This window comes from Tachypleus tridentatus, unplaced genomic scaffold, assembly GCF_004210375.1.
Source record: "Tachypleus tridentatus isolate NWPU-2018 unplaced genomic scaffold, ASM421037v1 Hic_cluster_2, whole genome shotgun sequence".
Taxonomy (NCBI): domain Eukaryota; kingdom Metazoa; phylum Arthropoda; class Merostomata; order Xiphosura; family Limulidae; genus Tachypleus; species Tachypleus tridentatus.
The window spans coordinates 39,317,971-39,345,732 of record NW_027467782.1 but is presented as its reverse complement, the minus strand read 5'-3'; the positions used below and the strand labels follow the sequence as shown (position 1 = coordinate 39,345,732).

Here is a 27,762-nt window from a genome sequence, read left to right as displayed (position 1 = left end):
GGGTCAGACAACTGGGTCTGCTCTGTTCGAGGAGACAGTAGTATAGTAGTGTTTCATTGGATTTCACGAAACTGGTAAGTGTGACAACTGATGGAGCACCAGCCATGACCGGAGAAAGTAGCGGGCTGGTAGCACTGTTGATGAAGCATTGAGGAAAGCAGAACAAATAGTTGGTGAAGTTGCACTGCATTATTCACCAACAGAACCTGTGCATTAAAGAACTTCGTTTTCAGGCACTGATGGCGTTAGTGACGAAAACCATTAAATTCATCAAATCACGAGGGCTCAAGCACAGTCAGTTTCAAAGTCTTCTTGAAAAAAATTTATTAAGACTATGGTGACCTTGTGTATCACTGTGAAGTACGCTGGCTGAGTCGAGGGAAGATGCTCAGAAGATTATTGGAGTTGATTAATCCAACATAGTAAGCTGATTTGACCTTTCTGGTCGACATGACACAACACTTGAATGATCTGAATTTGAAGTTGCAAGGCAAAGATCAGCTTGTCTGTCAGCTTGCAAATTACGCCTCAGCTTTCAGGACAAAGTTGCAGTTATTCTGGCAGCAAACAACATCAGGCAACTTCGTGCACTTTCCCACTTTTCAGTCACAGCTACAGAAGAATCAGGACATTGACACACAAGTTTATGTTGGGAAGCTAGATACTTTGATCCAATCCTTCAACTCACGGTTTCACTCACGACTTTGACCAATGCAGATTGTTGATGAAACTTTTTGCTGATCCGTTCAGTGTGTCAGTGGATGACTTTTCAGCAGAATATCAGCTTTAACTTACTGATCTCGAAGCATCTGATGAACTGCGTGCTATTTACCGAGAAAACAGTTTGCTTGACTTCTACAAAACGTTGCCTGATACATTTGCTAATCTGAAAGAGAACGCACTTGTCCACACCACCTGTGAACAGGCTTTCTCGTATATGAAACTGAATAAAACAACACTCGCAATCAGCTGACTGATGATCATCTGGAAGCAATCTTGCGTCTTTCAACGTCAAGCATCAAGCTGGACATTTCTGAGTTCGTAGATGACATGCAGCACCATCCATCGCATTGACTTTGTGACAGTTGACGTATTGTAACATTTCTCAGAATAATGTGCAAACACTTTAATGTAATCGTCATTTGTGTGTTCTTAAATGTGATGTCCATCTTGTGTCAAACAACTGTGGGACAATTTTAATCTTCACTTTTTGTGGCCCCTGACTCTAAACGTTTGTGCACCACTGGTTTATACCATCGTCCCTGAGACATATGTCCAGCAACGGCCACTTGCGAACTCTCTCTTTCTTCACCTGAAGATGATCTTGGAAGGTCGAAATGTTTTTCTCTCCTTCTCAGTAAAAGTGTTAGTACCCATACCAGCCATTCTGATATACATTTTATCTGAAGTAGGTTTCTCATTATCAAGATTTTTTATTTTTTGCTTTAAATACTGAATCTGTAAAATATTGAAAACTTTATCTCTGTTCCCTTCTGTTGTATGAATCTATTTCTTCATCTTCAATATAGTTATACCATTAATCATCAACCTTGAAATTTGCTTTTCTTCAGAATGCATTCTTCGAAACGTGAATCCAAAGTATCTCCACTTTAAAGAACCAAACCAAAATGTTCAAAAGTTGTTAGATTATCAGATTTGTCTGAAGATACTGTTGCTTTGATTTACATTGGGCTGAAGCTACACGAGGGCTATCAACGCTAGTCGTATGTAATTCAGCAGTGAAAGAATAGAGGTACCTCATCATCACCATCCACTAACCACTCTTTCACAAACGAATAGTGAGATTGACCCTAACAATGTTCTCCCCCCCACACACATCATAAAGGGTGAGCATGTTTTGGTGGAGTTTGTTTTAAATTTGGCTTAAAGTTACACAAGGGCTATCTATGCTAGCCGTCCGTAATTCAGCAGTGAAAGAATAGAGGCCTGGCATGGCCAAACGTGTTAAAGCGTGCGTCTCGTAATCTGAGGATTGCGGGTTCGAATCCCTGTCGTACCAAACATGTTCGCCCTTTCATCCGTGGGGGCGTTATAATGTTACGGTCAATCATACTATTTGTTGGTAAAAGAGTAGTCCAAGAGTTGGCGGTGAGTGGTGATGACTTGCTGCCTTCCCTCTAGTCTTACACTACTAAATTAGGGACGGCTAGCACAGATAGCCCTCAGTAGCTTTGTGCGAAATTCAAAACAAACAAACAAAAAACAAACAAAGAATAGATGTACCTAGTCATCACCATCCACTAACCACTCTTTCATAAACGAATAGTGAGACTGACCCTAACAATATTCTCCCTCCCCTAACACACATCATAAAGGGTGAGCATGTTTGGTGGAGTAAAAGTTTGGATCAAGAATTTCGAACCAAACGTCAACAGAACATAAAATTTACTGAAAAAAGTTTAAAGTCTACTGTACTAACCTTAGAATCATTGATACCAGTGTTGATTACAGCATTCATTCCTAGTTTCATCCTGGCGACCAGATTGTTAACCTATGTAATTATAACACAAATAATCAGTGTAAATCAGTGATAGCTAAAGGTCTTCAGTTCTCTCTTCCACCACGTAAACTCTATGTACCTAACATAGTTTACACTTTTAAATCACAATACAGACACCTAAAGGACCTTCTTGTGAAAGACAAAGTAACTCTTTGTCGAATCAATAATTTTTTCATGACGAAAATAATGAAATCTGCCTTTTCTACTTCTTATGATTTTAGCTCTAATGTTCGTCCTTACCATTTAAGCCCTGAATAAATCTTTTAAAAGAACTATCATTAAATAAAAATATTTATGTTACATCGTCCGACAATAACAATGTTATTCTCAACTAAAATAATTACTTGATCAAAATGGTCGTTATTCTTGACAACTCTACCACTTTTAAATTCCTTATCAAAGCCTATTCATTATCATCCAACGTGAGGAAACATTCTAAAGATACCTGATGGAACTTAGAAAGAAAAATATCGTGGACATTTGACTGATGATAATTACGATACGTACGACAAACCTTTGTTAATGAAAGAACAGAGTTTTAAAGTTCTGACCTCATAACAAGAACCAGACTTTCACTAGGACTAAATCTGCTTATATATTTATTGATGTAATTTGTAAATATAATTTTAAGGAAAGAAGTTACACAACTCTTAATTTATAAATAAACGATAACACACTTAATAGACCAAAAATAATGTTTGCTTCACACAATGAGAACAGTTTTCCACTGCATTAATTACTGTATAAAATAATATTTTGTCTTAGAAAATTACACATTTTCTAAAGTTTTCAGTACGACGCTATCTGAAACAGCCCAGTACTTGTTAACTCTAATTGCTGAGCCTCACAGGTTGCAGAGTAAAATGAATGTTACTAGTTGTCTGACTTTTGTTTCTTATTTCAAGAATTTAATTGAGATTTTTTAGAATCATCTTATGTGAATATACAATTAAAATATTCATACAAAACTTTATACCTACAAATTGTACTGGTCGAAATACCTATGAAATGTAAGGTGGGTAATTTTTTGCTATAAAATTTTGTTCTTTCTTCTCAAAGTTCGGCTTTTATTTTAATGTCTGGTCTCCATAGTTACTATATGCAAATATTCAGTAATATTGTGGTTCCACTTTATTGTTGCCTTTCTTCACAGTTTGTATTCGTTTCAAGTGTAACTACACTCTTGAATCAGTTGTTGTAACAAAGTGACGTAAGCCAAAAAGAAGGAAATGATATATAAAAATAAAACTGATAAGTGAGGGGTAGCAATGGGAAAGGCCTGGCATGGCCAAGCGCGTAAGGTGTGCGACTCGTAATCCGAGGGTCGCGGGTTCGAGCCCGCGTCGCGCTAAAACATGCTCGCCCTCCCAGCCGTGGGGGGTGTATAATGTGACGGTCAATCCCACTATTCGTTGGTAAAAGAGTAGCCCAAGAGTTGGCGGTGGGTGGTGATGACTAACTGCCTTCCCTCTAGTCTTACACTGCTAAATTAGGGACGGCTAGCACAGATAGCCCTCGAGTAGCTTTGTGCGAAATTCCAAAACAAACAAACTATTTTTATCCTTGCAATTTGATATTCATATGTCTATTATTCATATCTTTATAACTATGTGGCTTCAATATCTTTATTCTTCACCTCTTTTCTAACTATTAATTCTTTAGATCTCCATTTTGCATTATCTTAACGACTGTTTGACATCGTCTTGCTATTTCAACGTCACAAATCTATGCTTGATAATTTTATAACTATCTGACATACAACTTTTTAATTATTTGATATGCAGATCTCTATTCTTCCTCGTCTTCCTAACTATTTGACACTGAAATGTTTATTCTTGTCCTTTTATGTGTTTAATACCCAGATCTCTATTCTTTGTTATGTTACTCACAACTTCCCATCCACATCTCTATTGTTCTTCATTTTGCTATATCAAATCAATATATCTATTATTCATATCTTTATAACTATCTGGATTCTATATTTTTATTCTTCAACTCTGTTTTAACTGTTTGATATCCATATTTCTATTATTTATCGTCTTGTTAACTATTTGACACACAAATCTCTATTTTTGTCCTTCTTTCTATACAACACCCAAATCCCTATTATACATTGTATTAAAGACCACAGTACTGTATTTTTCATCGTCTTGCTATTTGAACTTCATATGTCTATTCTTCATATTGTTATAACTATCTGATTTCCACATCATTATTCTAACTTTCTAACTGTTTGACATCCACATCTTTATTCTTCATCGTCTCACTAACTATCTGGCAACCAAATATTTATTGTTCACCTCTTTTCTAACTATCAGATCTCCATTTTGCATTATCTTGACTGCTTGATATCCACGTCTCTATTTTTAATCGTCTTGCTAACTATTTGACACCCAAATCCCTATTATTCATTGTATTACCGACCACTTCTCACCAAGATCTATATTCTTCATCGTCTTGCTATTTGAACTTCATATATCCATTCTTAATAATTTTTATATATCTGACATCCATATCGTTATTCTTAACCAACTTAACAATTGAGACTAAATCTTTTATTCTCAGGTTGGAAAGAAATGGTATAGTCAAGGCTTCTTGTTATAAACAAAACATGATCATGCTTGTATAAAAAATAACTCACAAACTAAATATTTAGTTCACTGGTTTATATTGATCCCGACAAGTTGGTAAGTTTCCATGTTTTGTATCGTTTAGAAACAGGTTTGTTTAAATAACGTTATTGTTGTAAGGCCTCATTCAACCAAGTGCTAACAATGTTACTAACTCGGTACAGGATGTTTTAAAGTGAAACAAAAGGATGGCGTTAAATTTATCAGTAATCAAGTGCATTCTAAACTACGATTTTGTAACCTGCTCAACGCAATACCTTTAACTCAGTCAATAATAAAACAATAATATTGATTTTTAAATAATAATACCAGTACCTGAATGGCGTTGACCATATTTAATCCTTGAAACATTTGAAAATGTGTCTGAATGTTTGTCGTTTTCAACACCAAAAAAGTAATGATATTCTACATGATTACAAAGTTTCAACAAATCCGTTCGTTTTTAAATAAGATATAAAACAAAAGTAGTGTACAAAATCGGTCTCCATGGTAACAAATATGATTTTTTTTTCGTGAACTCGCTGTTATCTTTGACATCGGCCCTCCAAATATTAATCACTTCTGAGTTGGGTCATAGTCCAATTGTATACTAACTTTCGTTCAAATCTACCCAAATGTTTTCGAGAAATATTGCTGATAAACACACACACACACATGGATGCAAACATAACCTCAGTCTACCTTTGGTTTCGGTAATAATAATGATGTTGAAACTGCTTGAACAATAGCAGTATGATGTTTAAGCTCCATGTAACAAGAGCTAAATTGAGTAATTTATATAGTACTACTTAATTAAAGACGTCACGTAGCTATGGTTTAAAACTAAACCCATCGTAGCAAGGCACAACAAATAAAAAGAATAAGATTCGTATTATTCTCAACTACTTACCTCAACCTATCAAGTAGTAAAGTTTGAGTGGTGCATCCTTACTGAAAACAGACTGCAATGTAGTAGGAGACATTCTATGAACATTCAGTTTTTGCTCGTACATTTTGAGGAATAATGTAGTTTTACATAACCAGTCCTGTAAATAAAATAACTCAAGACTCAAAATGCTTACGAATCAGACATACTTTGAATAATGATGAAAATATTTTAGTAAGACACTAGAAATCAAAACGCATCCTTCAGAGTTGTGTTGTTCTTTGTGTATCTTAAGGTATTTTAAAATAATACTTTGAAGGCTTATATAAATGAATTAATGGCTGTATTTTCATTCCTTATATTAAATACCAGTGGGTAATAACAATTTTCTTTTAAATTCTACAAAGTTTAAAATATTCTTAGATTACTACTTACATCTATCACACAAATTTGATAAGTGGTAAAACATCTTCAACTTGGAAGGTATACGTAAGTGATTAAATTATTATAAATTACACAAAGTCATTGTATTTAATTTACACACGAGCAGTTAAACCACTTAAATGGACTAGACGTAAGGTATTAATTAAACTACTGAATAACTTGCACATAATGTGAAATGTAACTTTAAAAAGTACATCAAGAGGTACACACAAGCTAATAGTTATTAATAATACATACAATAGCTTTGTTGTACAAATTACATTAATATTGACTTAAGATCAAAGCAAGCTACCTACTTAGAGTGATTCTAAAAAAAACAACAACAAATAACCCTTTTAATAAGTATAGATAATTAAATGTCTTTTTTCTAACGTTCTTTTTTTTTATAAAAAGTATTATTTTCGGCCTTAATCTCAATAACATCTCAAGAGGCTAGACCAGCCTAGGAGATTCAGGTTAGTCCTAAATACGTATATTAAGTTGATAATGCGAAACAAAATCTATAACTAAAATTTACTAATAAATAAATATTTAACAAGTAATATAATTAGATACTATAGCTAATATTATTAACGAAACTACCAGTACAGAGACAAAAGAGGGTACGTTATCTATGTATCACGAAACGAACCAACTGTTGTCTCTAGGCGCTCTCCGTTTCACCAAACTTTTACCACACGTTTAAAATATATTAATGAAATCTCATATAATCCTAAACTCCACGAAAATGCAGTTCATAAAAAACTTCAAATACAGTACATAATTTACATAACCAGAATTATTGTTACGTAATATTTGAATTTACATGGCCAACATTACCATTAATAACGCTTAAATGTTACGTTAGGTGTCATATTTACTTAAACTACACTCTTGTACACGTGTAATGCAGTAGTTCAGAAACCACCGACTGGTTCTATTTAACTCGCGTACGCAGAAGAATCAGGGTTAGGGTAGTAGTATTATCAAATAAATCTGTGGAACAAAGTAAAGATTAGAAGCATAACTTTACTGATAAAAGATGTGTCGTTAACAGCAATTAAGATTTAGAGAAATAACAGAGATGTTCGCGCCCGCGTCGCGCTAAACATGCTCACCCTCCCAGCCGTGGGGTGTATAATGTGACGGTCAATCCCACTATTCGTTGCTAAAAGAGTAGCCCAAGAGTTGGCGGTGGGTGGTGATGACTAGCTGCCTTCCCTTTAGTCTTACACTGCTAAATTAGGGACAGCTAGCACAGATAGCCCTCGAGTAGCTTTGTGCGAAATTCCAAAACAAACAAACAAATTATTCAATAAACAGTAGCACATTTATTGTATAAAAAATGATTGTTTGTATTAGCACAATCAAGTAGCTGCCGTAAGAAGAATCTTTTTCTCATAAAATGTTCACTTTTCTAAATATTTCAGTGCCATACTATCAAAAACAGCCCCATGTTTGCTTACCCTAATTACTAAGCCTCTCACAGGTTGTAGAGTAACATGAATGTTCCCTACATATTGTTTAAGTTTTGTTTTTCATTTCAAGAATTTAATTCAGATTTATATAATAATCTCATGTGAATATACATTTAAAATATTTATACAAAACTTTATACCTGCAAATTGTACTGGCCAAAATACCAACGAAATGTAATGTTAGAAACTTTCGACTACAAAATTTTACTTTTTCTTCGCACAGTTCGGTTCCTACTTTAACATCTTGTCTCCTTAGTTACTATATGCAAATATTCAATAACATTATAGCTACATTTTATTGTTGTCTTTAACAGTCTGTATTGGTTAAAAGCGTAACAATACTCGTCAATCAATTGTTGTAAATACGTGACGTAACCTAAAGAGAACGTGTATGTTTTTTTATAGCAAAGCCGCACCAAACTATCTGCTGAGTCCACAGGGAGAATCGAACGCGTGATTTTAGTGTTGTAGATCCGTAAACTTACCGCTGTACCATGGGGGACCGAACAAAAAGGAAAATGAATACAAAAATATAAAACAGATAAGTGAGAGATAGCAGTGGGAAAATTCAGATGTTCAAAGTTGAGTTATAAAACAGACAATTTCTCCTTTAAAGGTAGTTAACAAATTATACCTAGGTTATAAATAAAGGGTTGTTCTAGAGTAGGTGTGTCAAAACACTGTTTTACAAGGAAATAATTGGATTGACCGCTACAGCATACCGCCCAGTCACGAGTCATAGCCCATTGTATAGCTTTGTGCTTAATTCAAAACAACAACATTCTACCTAAAATTGTTATTTTAACTAAAATGACTACCTGATCAAAATATTGCTTGTTGTTGTAAACTCAACCACATTATCACTGCCCCTTAATTGAGTATCACCCAACGTGAGAAAATGTTCCATACACAGCTGAGAAATTGAAATGTCGTAAACATTTTAGTAATGATAATACGACATCAGGTGAACCATCACAGTGTATTAAGTTGTTGTTAGTAATGATAATACGATACTAGGTGAACCATCACAGTGTATTAAGTTGTTGTTAGTAATGATAATACGACACCAGGTGAACCCTCACAGAATATTAAGTTGTTGTGGGTTATATAATTATAATTATCAAACTTTACTAAAATCACGAACAAAAAGCAAAGTTAATTAATAATACAACAACATAGTATAGGCTGTATATTAACAAGTGTAGCATGTTACAATGTTGAATAAAAATATTTTTGGTAAATTCAATATATAGAATTACGTCATATTTTTTAATCTTACTATAAGATGGTGTTTATATCTATCTACAGAAACAATAAATACATCATAGCATATTCTATATTCAATATATAGAATTACGTCATATTTTTTAATCTTACTATAAGATGGTGTTTATATCTGTATCTATCTACAGAAACAATAAATACATCATAATATATTCTATATTCAATATATAGAATTACGTCATATTTTTTAATATTACTATAAGATGATGTTTATATCTGTATCTATCTACAGAAACAATAAATACATCATAGCATATCTATAAAATGTCACCACAAATCAAAATCTATTTAAAAATTCCCACATTTACTATTCTAGATTCATACAGTTATAAAACTAAATACGATACTTATAACATTCCTTTGTTTAAGATCGATAGAATGTTAAGTACCCTCCTTGTGACAAGAACCCAGCTTTCACTTGGACTAAACCTGAAAGTTTGATTGTATCTTTATTGATGTAACTTATAGTTATAAGAAATGGTGTGTGCTTTCTTACAGTGAAGCCAAAGGGAATCCAACCCCTAATTTAAGCGTTGTAAATCCGGAGACATACCACTGCACTAGCGGGGTGCTTTAAGAAACGCAGTTTAAAAAAATAAACAAACTTGTTTTTATCAATAAACAGTAGCAAGTTTAACAGATGTCCGTTTCTATCAACAGACTCCCAACAATTTCGTTATTGTGTTTCTCAGTTTGTATTGAGCAATACTTGTCAATCAATTGTTGTATATATATGACGTAAGGAAAATGAAGACAGAAATATAAAACAGACAAGTGAGGGATAGCAGTTGGAAAAGACGGAAGATGTTCAAAGTTGAGTTTTAAAAAACAATTTCTCCTTTAAACTTTTTCAACAAATTGTACCTAGAGCATGAATGAAGGGTCGCCCTTCGCGATTACGTGTATAACCGTTTGTTGGTGTATATCTCAGAGGAAAAAGTTTGAGATGTGACAAATCATACATGTCGTCTGTAGATTTATATATATGTGTGTGTATACATATATATATATATATATTTATTATCCAGTCGTAATATGTGAAAAATAAAAATAGAAAGAACCGCAAAATGTTTTATGATTAGATTAAAATACATAAATAGGTACTACTAAGAAACAAACATATAAAGTTGAAAGGATACACAAGTTACTACCAGTAATAAAAAACAAATTGAGTTATTTTGTGATACTCTAAAAAAAATTTTAGGGGTGCGGGGCATAAAAAGGTTGGGAACCACTGCTCAAGAGTAAGTGTGTCAAAAGGGTGTCAGTTTTCCATATTTTATGTTTCAAGTTTGTATAGGAAGTGTTCTGTTAAAAGCCACTCAACAATAACATACCGTTACGTCACATTTTAAAATGTGAATGACAGTGTAATTAATTCCTTACAAGTTAGCGAAGAATATTCTGTTTGTTGTTAACATTATTCATACCTGTTATTTCGTTATTTAAAAATGTTGAGCTCTGTCTTCGTCCGAGGTTTTCAAACTTAGCGCGAGAAAAGATACTATAAACAGGAGACAAAGATAAACTGTTGGAAAGACACTACGGCTCACGATATATATATATAATAGTAGTATATAATGTCCAATCATATTCAGATGTTGACGATAGATACTTTCAAAGTCGATCTTCATTGGTTGTTGTTCAGATCGAAGTCTGTAATATCATAGAGTTGTAAAACATAAAGTTTATAGCAAATAAACCACAAAGAAAACTGTAAGAAAACCAAAACATGAGTAATTAGTATGTTAAGTAATAAACATTTATTAACAAATACAATCATAGGATTTGGGATTATGATTTAATAATTAATAGGTAAATTGTCTACTGGAGAAACACGTTAGAGTTTAGATATTAAACAGTCCCCCGCAAGTACAGCAGCAAGTCTACGGACTTACAACGCTAAAATCAGGCGTTTGATTCCCCTCGGTGGACTCAGCAGATGGCCCAATGTGTTTTGTTCTAAGAAAATACACATACGTGCATGTTAACAAACATGAAAGTCTGGATTGGTTTCTTACTTCTTTGTGACTTACACTCACTAAATGTTACAAAATTATAATGTATGTCTGAGTAAAACTGTTCATACAGATTTATAATTATTTTTTACTTAAAGTTTAAAATATGATATGTTGGTGCGCACTCAAAACCTGAAAGATGCTCACAAGTTGTGGAAGGATAAAAAACAGGTGCAGTAAAAGATCAAAAAGTTAAAAAAATGCATTGCAGTAGATGATTAGTAATGGTTATTTTATAACTCACAAATTACGTTTTAGTTCCAGGTTAGTTTTAACCCCATATCATACACACAAGATTTCTTCTGACTAAAGTCATCCGAATTTCTCTTAACTCGAAGCTTGTATATATTTTATACGTATGAAGACCGTATGATCTGTTATACTGACGAAACCAAACCAAATAGTAAGAGCTATTAAACATTTGGAACTTTCCAAGAAAACAATAAAAAAGTTGTCTACCCCTATTCTTCCTTTACAGAAAATTCTACCTTTTCTACTTTTTATAAATTTATGTTTAGATTCATCCTAACCTTCTGAGCCCGAAAGAAATATTTTAAAGAACAATCACTGAATAAAAATATTCAGGTTATATCATCCAAGAGTACCATTGTTATTCTTACCCGAAATGACCACTTAACCAAAAAGTGGTTATTCTTGACCACTTTACCAAATTTAATATCCTTATCAATGATCCTTAAATTATTACTTAAGGAAACATTCCAAAGATGACCAGATGATTAAGGCGCTTGATTCGTAATCTGAGGGTCACAGGTACAAATCCCATCACACCAACCATGCTCGTCCTTTCTCCCGTGGGTTCGTGATAATGTTACGGTCAATACTATTATTTGTTGGTAAAAGAGTAACCGAAGAATTGGTAGTGGGTGGTGATGACTGGTTGCTTTCTCTTTCGTCTAACACTGCTAAATTGAGGACGGCTATCGCATATAACCTTCATGTATCTTTGTGTGAAATTTCAAAATGAACAAAAATGCTTGAGAAAACTTAGTAACAAAAGTGTTGTAGACATTTGTCTGATGATGAGAAGACACCGGGTAAACCATCACAGTATATTAAGTTGTTAGCGTAATTGTTGTAAAAATAATTATTATAAATTTACTAAAATCACGAAGTAAATGCAAAGTTAATTAATAATACAAGAACATAGTATCGGCTATGTATTACCAATTGGAGCATTATATAGTGTTGAAGATATATATGTTTGGTGAGTCCAATATAAAGAATTAATAACGTCACATTTTCTAATCTTACTATAATATGGCATGTATATCTGTATCTATCAGTGTATGTGACCGAAACAATAAATGAGTTATGGCATATCTATCAAATGGCACCACAAACAAAAATCTATTTAAAATTTCCACTTTTGGTATTCTAGATTCAGACAATTACAAAAATAAGTACGATACGTATAAAATTCCTTTGTTTGTCACAGATATAATTTTAAGTATTCTTCTTGTAACAAGAACCTGGACTGAACCTGAAGGTTTGATTATATTTTAATGATGTAATTTATAAGTATAGTTTTAAGAAAAGAAAAACTGGTGTGTTTTCTTTAACAAAGTGTAGCACATTTAAGAGATACAAAATGACTGTTTGAATCAGCACAACCTGAACACTTTTCCCCTGCAGTATTTGCTGTAAACTGAATCTTTTTTTTAGAAAATTTTACTTTTTCAAAATTTTCCAGTACGACGTGATGTAAAACAGCCCAGTAATCGCTAACCTTCTCATAGGTTGCAGAGTAAAGTAAATGTTACCAGTTGTCTAACTTTTGTTTCTCATTTCAAGAATTTAATTCACATTTAAAATATTTATGCAAAACATTATACCTACAAACTGTAATGGCCGAAGAACACGGGGAATACGAGGTGAGCAGCCTTTGACCATAAATATTTTGTTCTTTCTTCGCACAGTTCGGTTTATATTTTAATATTTCGTCTCCATAGTTACTACATACAGATATTTAATAGTATCGTGGTTCAACTTTATTGTTTTGTCTCACAATTTATATTGGTTAGAAGTGAAACAATACTGCTCAATCAATTGTTAAATTACGTAATGAAAGAAAAGGAAAATCAAAAGAGAAATATCAAACTGAAAAGTGAATATTTTAAAATTAGAGTTATACAAAAGACAGTTTCTCTTAAACTTAGTTAACAATTTGTACCTAGAGTATAAATAAAGGTCGTTCTTCACGACGAATGTAACGATTTGTTGGTGTAAATCACAGAGAAACAAGTTTGAGATGTTTCTCGTCTGTAGATTTATTCTGCATATACAAGTTTAAACGTATATATATGTTTGTATTACATGAAATATAAAAATAAAGAGAACCACGATTGTTTTCTGATTAGTTTGTTTTAGCAGCATCTATTTCTGTGTTTTAAAGTTGAAAGGATACACAATTTTCTAGTTGTGATAAAAACAAACTGTAATATTGTGTGATACTTTACAATATGTAAGTGTTAAAGTAAAAGTAATAATATCAAATATATTGCTATTGTGTGTTGTTTTTGAACATCGGTTTAATTACATGTACCGTCCATTGTATCTGTTTATTTTTGTATTTATATCGTTAACGGGTATAGCTTCCATTGTATTTATCTTTTTTAAGATCTTTGATTTACTGTAAGATAGAAACTTTAAACTGTTTTAGTTTTTATGTTTTATGTTTCGTTTCAGTATATTAAATGTTCTGCTCGGGTGGTTTTGTGTTGTCCATACGTATATAATGAACTGATGTGTTCTGAGATGTGAAAAGGTCTTCATACGTACACAGACACACATAAACTGGGTTTCATGTATTTAGTTACGTGTTATTGGGGAAAAAACAAACACATTTTTTTTTAATCTGTGATGACGAGAAAAACAACTTGTAAAGAAAAGTATATATTTTAAAACGGCTGGTATTGGTTGAGAAATTTATTTATGTGGAGGAGCGAACAACTTTTCGACCTTTTTCGGTCATCGTCAGGTTCACAAAGAAAAAAAAGTAACTGACCAATAGCTGACCACATGTTTGAAGGGGTTGTGTAAATATAATCAAACATCTGAGCATGCCCTCTACAGAAATAGATGCTACTAAAACAAACTGATAAAAATTTTGTGGTTCTCTTTATGTTTATAATTAAACATCTAAGCACGCTCTTTACATTCCTACACTCAATTACACAACACTTGTAAGTACTTACGGTGCTCAACTAGCAACCTATGGGTCACGTGCTGTAGTGTGAGTTTTAATATCTAAGTGTAACATTAAATACTACATACATGTCATTATTCAGTCTTTGAAAGTGAATTAACCTATTAACGACTTAATGTATTCCAAATTAAAACGGGCCCGGCATAGCCAGGTGCATAAGGGTAATCTGAGGATCGCGAGTTCGGATCTCCTATACATCCAAACATGCCCGCCCTTTCAGTCGTTAGGGCATTATAATGTTACAGTCAATCCCACTATTCTTTGAAAAAGAGTAGCCAAAGAGTTGGTGGTGGGTGGTGATGACTAGCTGCCTTCCTTCTAGTCAATGCTGCTAAATTAGGGACGGCTAGCGCAGATAGTCTTCGAGTAGCTTTGTGCGAAATTCAAAACAAACAAACCAAGTCAAACACACGTGCGCGAATGTCATAAAATGATGTCTTTCATGATATAAAACACTTCATTACACAAACAGTCTCTGACACTGACATTAAATACCAAATAAATCTCTTTAGTTATTCTTTGGAACAGCTTGAACTTATTAATGACTCGTTTTGGTACAAATCAAAACACACATTTAGAGGGGATTACCTTTAACAGCGTTCTGAAGATCATGGTGTGGAAGTGTTTATGATTGTTTAATCTTTCCAAGGATTAACATGTTGCTAGTGGTCCTTCTATTGATTGACAACGTGAACTATTTCAAATGATGTGCTTCTGTGTCATCAGTGTAAGTTATAAACAACATAAAAACGTTAGTTTTATACTTCTGCATAATTTATCATTGAAAGAAACTAAACAAAATAAAGTAAAACAAAAAATATAATCTATAATACGGTGACATTATGTTGAGTTATCTACATTCTATTTGAGAACGGCTTTTATTGATAAGGAGAGAACAACGTTTCGACCTTCCTAGGTCATCTTCAGGTTAAAAAAAAAGAGAGTTTGCAAGTGACCGTTGCTGGACACAAGTCTTCAGGACGAGAGTTTCAACAGGTGTGACAGTTATTAATTAGTATAGGTATAAAGATGTTCCTTTATATTGGTTTAATTTTGGTTTTAGTTTCTGTAAAAGTAGGGCATCTTTCATTTTACGTTTGTTTCCATACTTAGTATCTGGGTGTTTTCTATGGTAATGCTGTGTTTATTTGATTTGCAGTGTTCAAAAACGTGTGAAGGCGTTTTTTGTTGTTGTTGTGCTTTGAATCTAGTTTTCATTTTCCCGCTTGTTTCTCTAATATAAGTCAAGGCAATTATTGCATTGTACTTTATTGTTGTGTTTGTCAATGCAGTTTTTACTCATAACAGACTTTAGTTTTGTATCTGGTTTTTGAATAAATTTGGTGTTTACTGGAATGTTGTGTTTTGTTATAAGGTTTTTCCAAATGTTGATTATTTTTTTTTGCTGATGTCGGGAACATGTGGCATTCAGCAGCATGAGGTTTTGTTGTTTCTTGGGGTTTATTGTTGTTTGTTTTGGTGTGTGCGTATAATTTTTTCACTTTTTTTTCGGAAATTTGTCGATAAAACGTTGTTTTATTTTGTTGATTTCATAGTTAATTTTATCAGGTGAACATAGTTTTGTGGTTGTGTTTATTTGGTTTCTCAATATGTTGTTTTTGTTTTGTTTCATGTGCCGAGTCCCAGGGAATGTATAATCCAGTATGGGTGATTTTTTTGTGGATTTCTGGTTTAAATTTCATTTCAGTTCTAGTGATCTTGAGGTTAAAAAATGTTATTTGGAGAGTTTTTTTTCTGTTCACAAGTGAACATATTGTAGGGGTGAATAGAGTTAACGTAATTGAAACACTAAGTGTGTATTTTGTGTATGTGAATTCAGCATTTGTATAATCAACGCACCAGTACATTGGTGGATGGAAGGCTGAATTTACCGCTTGAGATTCAGTCGGTGTTATAAAAATGTTGGCTAGAACTGTTGACATGGGATTCCCCATACTTAGGCCATTTATTTGTTGGTAGTTTTGGTTATTGAACATAAAGTTACTTTTGATGGTAGTGAATTCTATAGGGGGTTGCTAATTGGTTGCTGGAGATATGTATCAATCCCGTACAGTTGTGGGTATTGACACTTTTATTGATAAGCAGAGAATACCGTTTGGACCTTCCTAGGTCAACTTCTGGTTAGTAAAAAAGAGTTTTCATCTCTCCGTTGCCGTACAAATGTCGTACTGAGATACATTTTTATTTCAATTGAGTTTCTTGTCATCAGGAGTTATGTATATTTTCACTTATCTTTCAGATTTGAACGTGATAAGAGATATAAAGCTATTTTTATTCTTTTGTTTTATTTCCATGATGTTTTTATTTGACACTAGTTCCATCTATCCGTGAACCTTCATCACTAGATCAAGATTTCCAGTGAGTGAAATTAATGTTTGATAATCTTGTATACATGTTACGAACACTCCTGAAAATATCAAAATCATACATATACATTAATCGTAAGATCTTTGTAGTGATGTTTTAGTAAGTCTATCTACCCGACTAAAAGTTATCTATGAATATCTAATTTGCTTTGTTATGTTTGGGGAGGCACAATGTCAAAGGTGAGCCATTAGTGGACCTACTCCTTACACAGTTAGTATTTCGAGATTCTTAACCATCAAAAGGCATCGTTAGATATTGTAGATTCATTTATAGCCTCAACTGCAAGTACAATAGAAATCTATATATCAGTCGGACCTATTAAAACAAATAAGTTTCTTTAACACCCCCCGCCCCCTGTTCGACAGCCTAGACTATATGCAAGTTTAACAGTTGTAAACATACTCGCATCATATATAGAACACCTATATATAATTTAAAAACATGTTTGACGCAGAGTTAAATCTTTGAGAGCACCACATTAAAAGGATTTTATTCTAAGAGTAATCTAAGAATTCCAACTTAATACCTGATCTTCACATTATCGTTTCGTTTTGCTTTTGTGATTTCGCCAGAGTGAATAAGTGATTAACATGTCGTCTTCTTCCAGAAATTACTACTGGAACAATACGTAACAAACGAGTTTTCTTTAATCTTCCACTTAAACTTTCAGAAAAAAATAGTAACAGATGATTAAACTAACATTACTATCCGGATGTTTAATTAAAAAATATTTAAGTCTATCATGACAATAAATTTAGAGTTAACATATTTGCATCTTCACGATAATTCTTCAGCGTTATTTCCGTTTTTCTTTAAATAAGAATATACAATTATTAGATCACACTATTTCACTAGTGTTATCTTAAAATTTGCCATTCATCGTTGCCGATACGACGCCTCTAATCGTTCTTCTAATATCCAGTCTCAAATTCAAACTAACGTGGCAGGGTTCAGTTTAGAGAGAGAGAAATCAGAAGAGTTCTGAAAGGGGACGAAGAGGAACCACAACGTTCTTGAACACCCCAGTTGGAGAGAGAACTCTTCTGATTTCTCTCTCCAACTGGGGTGTTCAAGAACGTTGTGGTTCCTCTTCGTCCCCTTTCGCGAATTATTAGGATTTTTTTTTAAATTCTTTTTTTGGGAGGAGGATGTCACTAAATGTTGTCTTGGGTGGAGGCAAAGGCAGCACTGGAAAGAATGGCCGGGTCCCGTCCCGAAAGGAAGAAGTCAAGTAAATATGAACATGGCTACAATTCATTTCAAACGACCCAACTCAGTGTCTGGCAATAAAGTTGCCTGGGCTGGGATCTAGAAATCCAATGCCTCAGTACTTGCTGTGGTGGGAAACGGGAGTGCCCCGAGAAAACCCACTTTCACAGGACAGGCGCCGAAAGTTCTGCCTGTCGTGTTCCCGATATATCCCGAGTTCTACTCTACATACCATTCAGCATACATTCTTGCATCCTTCCAAGTAGCTAACTACGCAACGAGTCACGAAAAACGCCTTAAATAACACTCATGGGCCTTTTCACTGTATTCTAGAGCAACAAATAGAAAACATAGCTCTCATATTCTGACGCAAAGTTTCAACTTCTACATCTTTATTAAGCACCAAACGTATTTAAAAGTTATTAACATTTGTTTTTATAAAAAGATTCAAGGAAAATTGTGTAACATGCTTGACGAAAAGTCAAAAGAACATTCTAGAAATTTTGCGGAAGTGCACAACCATATAACAGCTATTGCCAAACTTTTGTATTGCGAAATAATATCCCGTAACGCCATCTATTATCTCAAACAAGAACAAAAAGAAAAATCCTGTTGCATTATAGCGCCATCTATCATTACGAGTATTATTTATAAAATTATAAAAAGGAAAATCCTGAAGTATTAACTAAATTTAAGTTTTCCCGATATACAAGCCCAAACTATTTAAAAGTTGTCTTTTAAACAATTTAGAGTTGCAATCAAATATATCAAAATCTAGTTGATTGTAAACTTGTTTAGACCTTGTCCTACGTGTTCAAAATTACGAACAAAGCTCTTTCAAATATTTGATTAATTTAAAAATTATTAACCAAAACTCAATCAACGAGAAAATGAACATACTTTTTAAATTTAAGTTTACTCGATAAAATAGGCAAAATAAAGCAATATTACTTTTATGTTTATTTCGGAAATATATCGCACATTATGACAAAAATCACAGAAAGTTCACACTTCTACGTTAGAAGTGCTTGTAATAATTCACCATATGATTATACAAACAAATCCACAACTCGCAATGATTTCAAAATATATTCTTTTTCAGTACAAGTACATTTAGTATTTCTTTCCCTCCGTACATTTTATTTTACATATTAAACCACGTATTGTTCTTCTTGAGGACGAAAAACCCACTTGAAACAAAAGTGCATCTCGGAATGGTTAACTTGAAAATGTTTTTGGAAGATTGAAACGTTGTTCTCTGCTTTATTAATAAAAATGTTAAAACGCATAGCAGCCATGTTTTGTTTGTTTTATAATCTGTAATGATATATCCTTACATGCAAAAACATGTTAGCATACATTGTAACATTGAAAGTGAATAAAACAGGTCAGCAATTAGCTTCACTTTGTTTAGTGTAATTATTTATTTTTTAAAATAAATTCAAGCAATGACATGAAAAATAAAATTATTTCCTTATTTTATACAACTTATTATTTACGAGTTCGTAAAGATAATATATATTTTAAAACTGCACCACAACTTTAATTATATCATGTTATACCTTCAATTTGTTCATTAGTTCTTTTTTTAACATAAATTTGGTTTTATACCTGACTCATGCTTGTAATCAAGTTAAATTTCTCAATTTACACAAATGCATATTGTTACGCAATGATTAAGATGACGCAGCATGCAGTCTCCTGTCCCTGTTACTAAATATTACGTAGGGTGAGTCATATTCTGTCAACACAAAATGATAAACTAAACCTACTGTAGCTAAAACTACTTTCCGATGCACTGCAACGAGGGAAGGCAACATGCGTGAAGTACTGACAATAAAGTAATCAGGTGACCAAGGACTTACGACTAACCTGAGGTGTTTATTTTATTATTTGAGACAGAAAACCCTAACCAAAACAGAATAACAGGACTGATCCGCCGCCAGGATCTACTGCAGCCCACACCTGAACTTGTAGACCAGAGTTGGATTACAATAATTTTTTTCCAACTGATATGCTTGGCCGGGATAGCCTACGACAACGTTTCTCATCCTCCATGTTTACTACTAAACGCAAAAGTAAAAAACTCAGATTGAAATAGCTAACATTCCCAAGCTATTGGCAACGTAGATAAGAAAACTGTACTGATTCGAGAATGAACAGGGCCTTCGCTTAACTTTTTTTAAGGAGTCAACAGAGCTCACAGAACAAGTATTTTTAGGGGTAAATCCTATAGTTCATTTAAAATGTATTCTTTCGTGCAAATTCTTATAAAAATTACGGAATAGAAAATTTTACGTAAATTAAAAGAAATGTAACAGAATTTGTATTGTTGTGAATTCGTATTTCATAAAATATGTACAAGTCAAACCATTTTATTTTTTTTCAAATCACTCATTTTAATTCACACATGATCTTTAATTTCTCCCTGAAGCATGGCACAACAGTAACTTTCTGTTTCCCTTTGAAGAAAATCTTTACGTCACTGTCAGTGTAATCTAATTTTGTTCCTACATAACCCTTTACCATCTAGTTGATATGTATTTGTGAATAATATGTCAAACACATTTAGTGGAGAGATGGAAAAATCATATCATTTACATTACCACTGACTTTATAGCAATTAGTTCTTTCACATCTTAAAACAGTTGTTAATTAGTTGTTCGTGAATACATATTGGTAAACCAACTCTTTTAAGACCAGGAATTTTATATTTCTAAAAACCAAGCATTATTATGAATTTACGAAAATACCACGGTTTTATACTTGATTTATTTTATATTTTATTACAGAAAGGCTAAAAACATGTATTAGTTGATTCAGTATTACAAAATCTCTTATGAAAGTAGTCCACAAAGTCCATGGGAGGTTTATTTTTGAAAGACATCCTTTTTGTTAGGATGTGATAATAATGATAATTCAAAGTAGAAGACTGAGAGTTAACCTCCAGGTTAAAATGCACATGAACAAATATTAATAAAACAAATTATCTATTAAAAATTATGACTTTTCATGTGCAACAGTCTTGTAATGTTTAGTAAAAATCTACCAAGTTTTGTGAATATACACTGAATATATTAGAAGTTGCTAGCATGTAAATTAATGAGTACAAATAGTTATGGGTTTGGCCCAATGGGCCTAGGCAGTTTCAGTAAAGTTCATGAACTACTATAAAAAATTATGAACTGAAACATTTACCATGGAATGATAAAATCTTATATCAATATATATTAAAAGTTACAAGTTTAGATTATAATGCTCCAAGTCAACTACCAGCTGACACAGAGCTGAGCCTTGATTACAGGAACATAGTCCATGTATTGGATAGGCACAGTGGTGATAGTGCCAGAACAGATAGACTGAGCTACGGTGTCAACAATCTCATTCCATAAATACTAATGTGGCCCAGTATCCAGAAAAACTTGATAGAAGTACATGTCAAAGGGAAATGGGACATTCGGTTTTGAATATTGGGGAGAACATGGTGTGAACCAACATGAAGTGATTCCATGACCAGTAGAGCACTGGCAATTTGAGTACTGCTTAGTTTTACAAAACCCAGGGCAAGAAAAATAACAAACAGTTCAGCAGTGAACACAAAAACTGTAGAGGGGATTCTTCGAGCAACCACAGAACCACAACAAACCATGGCAGAGCCCACACAGTCACCTGAGTTTGAACTGTATAAATGGGAATAGAAGAATGGTTCAAAAGATGTTCAGCAAATAGCAGACAGTATTTCCAATCAAGCATGTCTACCTTAAAAAATGGTCATATTTGGGAACTGTAAGAAGCCATGGTGGGATTGGTTGACCAGTGGATACAGCAATGGTATCCAAGGATAAATATGAAAAATTATTTTGATTTTATAACAGTCTATAACTGCTGTTCAATATACCTCATGCTCAACGACTGATGTGAGAAATGAAAGTCATCGACATAGAGCCCATTTGTAACAGTGAGAGAGAGTTATTCAGTAATGGCATTAATTTTTATACTGAAAAGTGTGAAACATAGAACACAGCTTTGAGGGACTCCAAGAAAAAAATGGAAAAGTGTTAAACCCACACAAACTTGGAATTGCCTGTCCATTAAAAAGTGTTCAATAAAAAATGGCAAATGGCCACATAACCCATATATATGGAGGTCTCGCAAAATGCCATACCTCCATGTTGTATCATAAGCCTTCTCAATGTCAAAGAATATTGATACAAGATGTTGTATCAGGTGGTCCATGGTTGAGTGTTGTCAGCAGAACCCACACTGGGTGGGCAAGAGGAGGTTCTTTGATTCAAGGAACTAAACAAGACAAGCACTAATCATCCTCCCTAACATCTTACAGAGACAGCTCGTCAAAGCAATTGGATGGTAGTTTGAAGGAATCTTGGGATCCTTCCAAGGCTTACAAAAAGGTAGGTGCCAGGCATTAGAAAAACATTTTCCTGCCAGATCCAGTTAAAAACAATTAGAAAAATAGCAAGAGAAGAAGGTGATAGATGGCACAGCATGTCATAGTGTACATCATCTGGTCCAACCAATGTACTGCCAGACCAATGAAGGGCCAGTTTCAGTTCCACCAGTGTAAAGGGACAATTATAGTTATAGAGACAATCACCTCAAAATGAAAGAGATGATTGTTCAGCCCAAGTCTTGATGGCTAAGAAGAAGGAAGAAGAAGTGTTAGATACCTGGCAAAAGCTTTTACCTAGAGTATCAGTGATGCTCTGGGTATAAGTTACTTCTTGGTCATCAGGTGGCAAGATCAAGAAAGGGACAGAATTGTATTGCCCACAGACTTTTCTAATATTGTCCCATATGACTTTGGAACAGATGGTAGAAGATATGCTGGTTCTGAACTTAATCCAAGAATCCTTCTGGCTTTGACGTCTTATCCACCTAGCATGTGCATGGGCCCGCTGAAAAGCAATGCAGTTCAAGAGTGTGGGATATCTTCAGAAAGTATCCCAGCCCCATTTTGAGCCTTCAGTTCCACGTGGCAGGCAGGATTCCACCATAAACAAGGATATAGTGGAAAATGTGTCAAGGTTTTAGGAAAACACTGAGCAGCTGCTTGTATAATACAGACAGTTGCTGCTGCTACACAGTCATCTATTGACGGTTTACAGATGATGACAATATTAAGCTCTGCGAGAGTAGTGAAAGAGGGCTAGTTTGCCTGATCCAGCTTCCATTGGGGCACGCTGATCATGTGGCTTCGACCACAGTCAGTCTCTCTCAAGATTATAGGAAAATCATCACTGCCTCGTGGATTATTGTCAACCTTCCATGAAAAATGGGAGAATAATGAAGGGGAGCAAATTGAGAGAAACAATCATATTAAACATTTTAATGGTTAAAAAAAAGCAAATGACAATCTCATTGTATGTGAACTAATTTTAAAATATGATAATTATTTAACATAATATATTATAACACTTGGAATACACAAACACTTTTGAAAGTCAGAATTCATTTCATCTTCATTTAGAAACTGTGGAAGCAAAAGAGCACATTTATATTAAATCAGTAATTTAGTCTAAACGTATTACAAGCTCAATCAGTTTTATAAATAAAATACTAATAGCATGCCAAAATAGATCCTCAGAGCAGTAAACTTTCAAATTAATACAAAGTAACTCCTTTGATTCTCAACAGAAACAAGAATCATAACTTAAAGTTTTGAAGTACAGGAATAGATCTACAGTTTAAATTCACAAACAGCAAAATAATGTTTTGTTATTTCAGTGATATTGAGAAACAAAAATGTGTGTTATACAGCATTACATTTTTCTGTTGATGTATACACACCCTGTACCAGTGTGGGAATTACAAAGACATGCGAGTAACCCAACTGTTGCACCATAATAAAATGTTTTTGCAACACTGTTGGGTAAATCCACTTGTCGTACCAAACAGCTCTAAATGTCAAGTCAGATAAATCCAATGATAGCATCCAAAAGGTTTTAAAAAAATCCCACTTGCTAGATTATAAATAGGTTGGATGAGAAAAAGCATAGACTTGCAAACAATCTGTACACTCGTTAAGGTCACTTCACTTTCTGTTACAATCCTGTTCTTATTGTGTAAGAAAGGATAGTATTTATTCAAAAGTATTCAAAGAGCTACTAGGATTACTTCATGAGTAGAAGAACTGAATCATGGGGATGGGTTAATCATACAGTCTAAGCTCAGTTGAAGTGCACCTTATAAGTTATATTCAAAATTGAACTAAACTTTATTAACACTTTTCAAACTAAACTTTATTAACTATATGTTAATAAACTGGACATTAGAGCATATTTATAATTAAAAGTTTTATATTATCTGATGTTCATGATTTAATATGCCAGTTATGTAGCTTTGTGCTCAGCAGCAAACAAAGTAACATTTTATTACTTGGATAAATATAATTTCCAAAAATAGAGAAAGTTGTTATCTCTATTTGCAATTAGTTTATTATTATAGTGGCAATTGATTTAGTTATAGTTTTGATTAGGCTGTATAAATCTAATCAATGTAAACACTGCTTGAAGGTAACCAATTACATTTTCCAGTTCTAAACAGTTCTCTCAGTTGTTTAACATGCAAGTGACGCTACAATACATACTACAATAATGTGAAGAGGGAACCTTGAAGTCATTTCCACATAGACCACAAATTATTTGTAGGCACTAGAGGATTATATTTAATAAACAAACAATATTGTCATCCCAAACTGAGACAAATACCTTAATAATACAATTCTATTTATACGTATGATGTAACGTAGGTTTTTTCCATACCTACTGAAAGAAATCCTCTTACTTCGTAAACATAAAATTCAACTTCCAGAAGAAACTCACTTCCTTCCCCCCAAATCAAATACACAACATAATGTTTCAAAAAATTTACAAACAATCACATTTAAATACTTTTTTCTCCATAACATTACTTAATTGTTTCTAGCTTCATGATAAGAACAGAAATAGTTGTTCACATTTGCACAAGATATTGAAAATTTGTTTACTGACTACAAAACTTGGTACCAACAGAGACCAATTCTGAATAATTTTAGTTGACAAGTTGACTTGTTCCCAAAATTCTGCTGTCATACCATGACTGAAAGCAATGATGAAAAGACAGTAAAAGATCATACTTATGATGGATGTTGTGAAATAGTATGTTTCACCATAAAACCCATTCTTAAATTGTTTAAAATCATAGAGTGTATTTTAATAAGCTAATTAATTTTCTTTGCTCTTACAAAAAAAATAGTAAATGTGTCACAAATTAGCCTTAATATTTGCAGAACAAGTATCTAATCCTCCATAAAACTCCTCTCCTGTTGATCTTGTCAGTGAAAAACATTTTCCAAATTCATGTTCACTCATTAAACCTTTTAAATTAAACACTTTCTCAAAAGCATCATCTTATCATCACAGTAATCACTCTAGTAGGTCTCAAGTCTTTCCAAACATTTGAGTTTGTTTGATTTTCATTTTATAAAATTTCATACTAACAACTTTAGTTATACAACATGAATGTGCAACCTGTTTCTGTCAGTATTTTTATCACAATCATTGATATGTATTTATGAAACTAAATACATTTAATGAAGTTAAATAGTGCATTAAAAAACAGCAAACCTAAACCTCTGACTAATTATACTTGTTTGTTATAACTCAAAAACATGTGAGAAGTTGTGGACTTGAGCACCCACACCTCTCTTTCCTAATTTCTAATTCTATATCAATTGCTACTCTTTATTTCTTATGTTAAGACTGGCAAATAGAGATTAAGACTGATAAATGGTGCATCCCCACTGCAATGTGGGTCCTATTTCTTAGTCACCTCCAAAACCTGGGGTACATATTATGATCCCACACTGTAGCTTGTACCCTGGGATATTTTCAGTCAATGCAGAATTTTTTTTATTTAATTTGTTTTCCAGTTATAACAAACTAACACATGCGTCATTTTATGATTACTGATATTCCATTTCTGCCTTTACAAATGCATCATTAATGTAAGAAAAAAGGTATAACTTGCAAATGTTTAGGTATACCCATTTAATCCCATACAGTTCACCTGAAGTATATAAACAAGCTTTTGATACATATAAATATCACAGGACCCAAAATAAGACACTGATAAACTTAAAGTATAATGGTTATTCTAATCAAATGATGCATACTTTATACCATACTCTTCTTCCTACGTAATTAAGTTTTTATTCACTTCTGGAACTCTTCCAACTAATACAATAATTTAGTTTCATGTAGAATGACACAAAAACATTAAAATGATGAACATCAACAGAGAATGTATAATGTATAAAAACTATAAACCTCACAAACAATATTATAAGTTGGTAAGAATATAAACACTTTATTAATATTGTAAAAACTTCTAAGTGTCAAACATTATTGTACTGTCAGTAAAAATATTCAATACTAAATATTAAGCTATTTGTTAGACCTCAAGCATGAAACAAGAACATCATAATTCATGGTTTAATTACAAGAACTCAATTAACAAAATTAAAATCATAAAACATTAGAAAAATGGCCCTGTAAATATCATAATACAATATATGTTATTCATTTACTCAAATTATTGTTAATATAGTTTTCTGGGATTCTTAACTTACGTTCTACTCGTAATGTGAGGGTCGCGGGTTCGAATCCCCGTCGCACCAAACATGTTCGCCCTTTCAGCCGTGGGGGCGTTATAAGGTTATGATCAATAACACTATTCGTTGGTGAAACGTAAGCCCATGAGTTGGCGGTCGATGGTGGTCACTAGTTGCTTTACACTGCTAAACTAGGGACGACGAGCACTAAGCTCTCGAGTAGCTTAGCGCGAAATTCGAAACAAACAAATTCTTAATTATTACTACATTTTTATCACATTGTTACAACTTCCTTCGCGCTTTATTACTAATAACTTTACAACTAAGATTATAATTAAATCTAAGTCTGGATACAAGAGGCCTACATGTACATAACAAGTTGGTGTGTTACTTCAGTTTCTAGAAAGCTACATTTGGCTCGAAATCGAATAAGACATCCAATTTCGTTCAGTTTGAATTGGATTCTGAGTCATAATCTATCTTTTCTTCAATGTTTAAGTGTCAAATATGTCCGCATAATGAAGATATTCTAGTAATAGCAGATTAATAACATATTACTGTAGTGATTCATAAAAAATAAATAAATAACAAGATTCAAATGATTAACACTAACTACAAATTTCAATGACTACACTTACAAATTATATCCTAACTTAAGCATGCCGCCTCATCTTCACAACTTTCACCTTTGAATCAGTTTGGCTAATAACAGTCAAGTAGCTTTTGTGACGACTCCACATTGACTACATTTTAAAGAAGCATCAAAAACAAATTAATAAATGTGTTTCTTTTGAATAAACATATTTGTAAAAACTATGTGATTTGAGAATAATTAATAATTATAGATTTTTTTTCATTTTCAAACTGTGATACATGCATGTACACACACAAAATTTAAAGTTTCGTTTGTTTCAGAAGGTTTTACGTAAAGCTGTTGTTGTTTTGAATTAAGCATAACGCAATCCATACTCTACCTCACCAGAAACCCGGTTTTATTCTGGTTGGTCTACAGACATTCCGCTGAGTTACTGGGGGACGAAAGTTACATTCCCCAGGTGAGGTTCGAACTCACAACCCCGGCATATCCCACAAGTACTATCTTATAAGTA

The 27,762-nt window shown here is 33.2% G+C and overlaps 1 long non-coding RNA gene across 4 annotated transcripts in view; it reads right to left on the bottom strand.

Annotated features, from left to right (window-relative positions):
- The window catches only part of LOC143242625 (uncharacterized), a 34,246-nt gene extending 6,830 nt beyond the window's left edge, over nucleotides 1-27,416 (bottom strand). For 2 of the 4 annotated variants that reach the window (XR_013023020.1, XR_013023021.1), the window contains exons 1-3: nucleotides 17,360-18,387; nucleotides 6,041-6,176; nucleotides 2,441-2,512 (exon numbers count right to left, since the gene is read on the bottom strand). This is a non-coding gene — a long non-coding RNA (uncharacterized LOC143242625). Of the gene's footprint in view, nucleotides 1-2,440; nucleotides 2,513-6,040; nucleotides 6,177-17,359; nucleotides 18,388-26,671; nucleotides 26,832-27,291 lie in introns of those variants that run through there. The other 2 variants (XR_013023022.1, XR_013023023.1) reach the window with 2 other exon arrangements.
- Nucleotides 27,417-27,762: the final 346 nt, after the last annotated feature.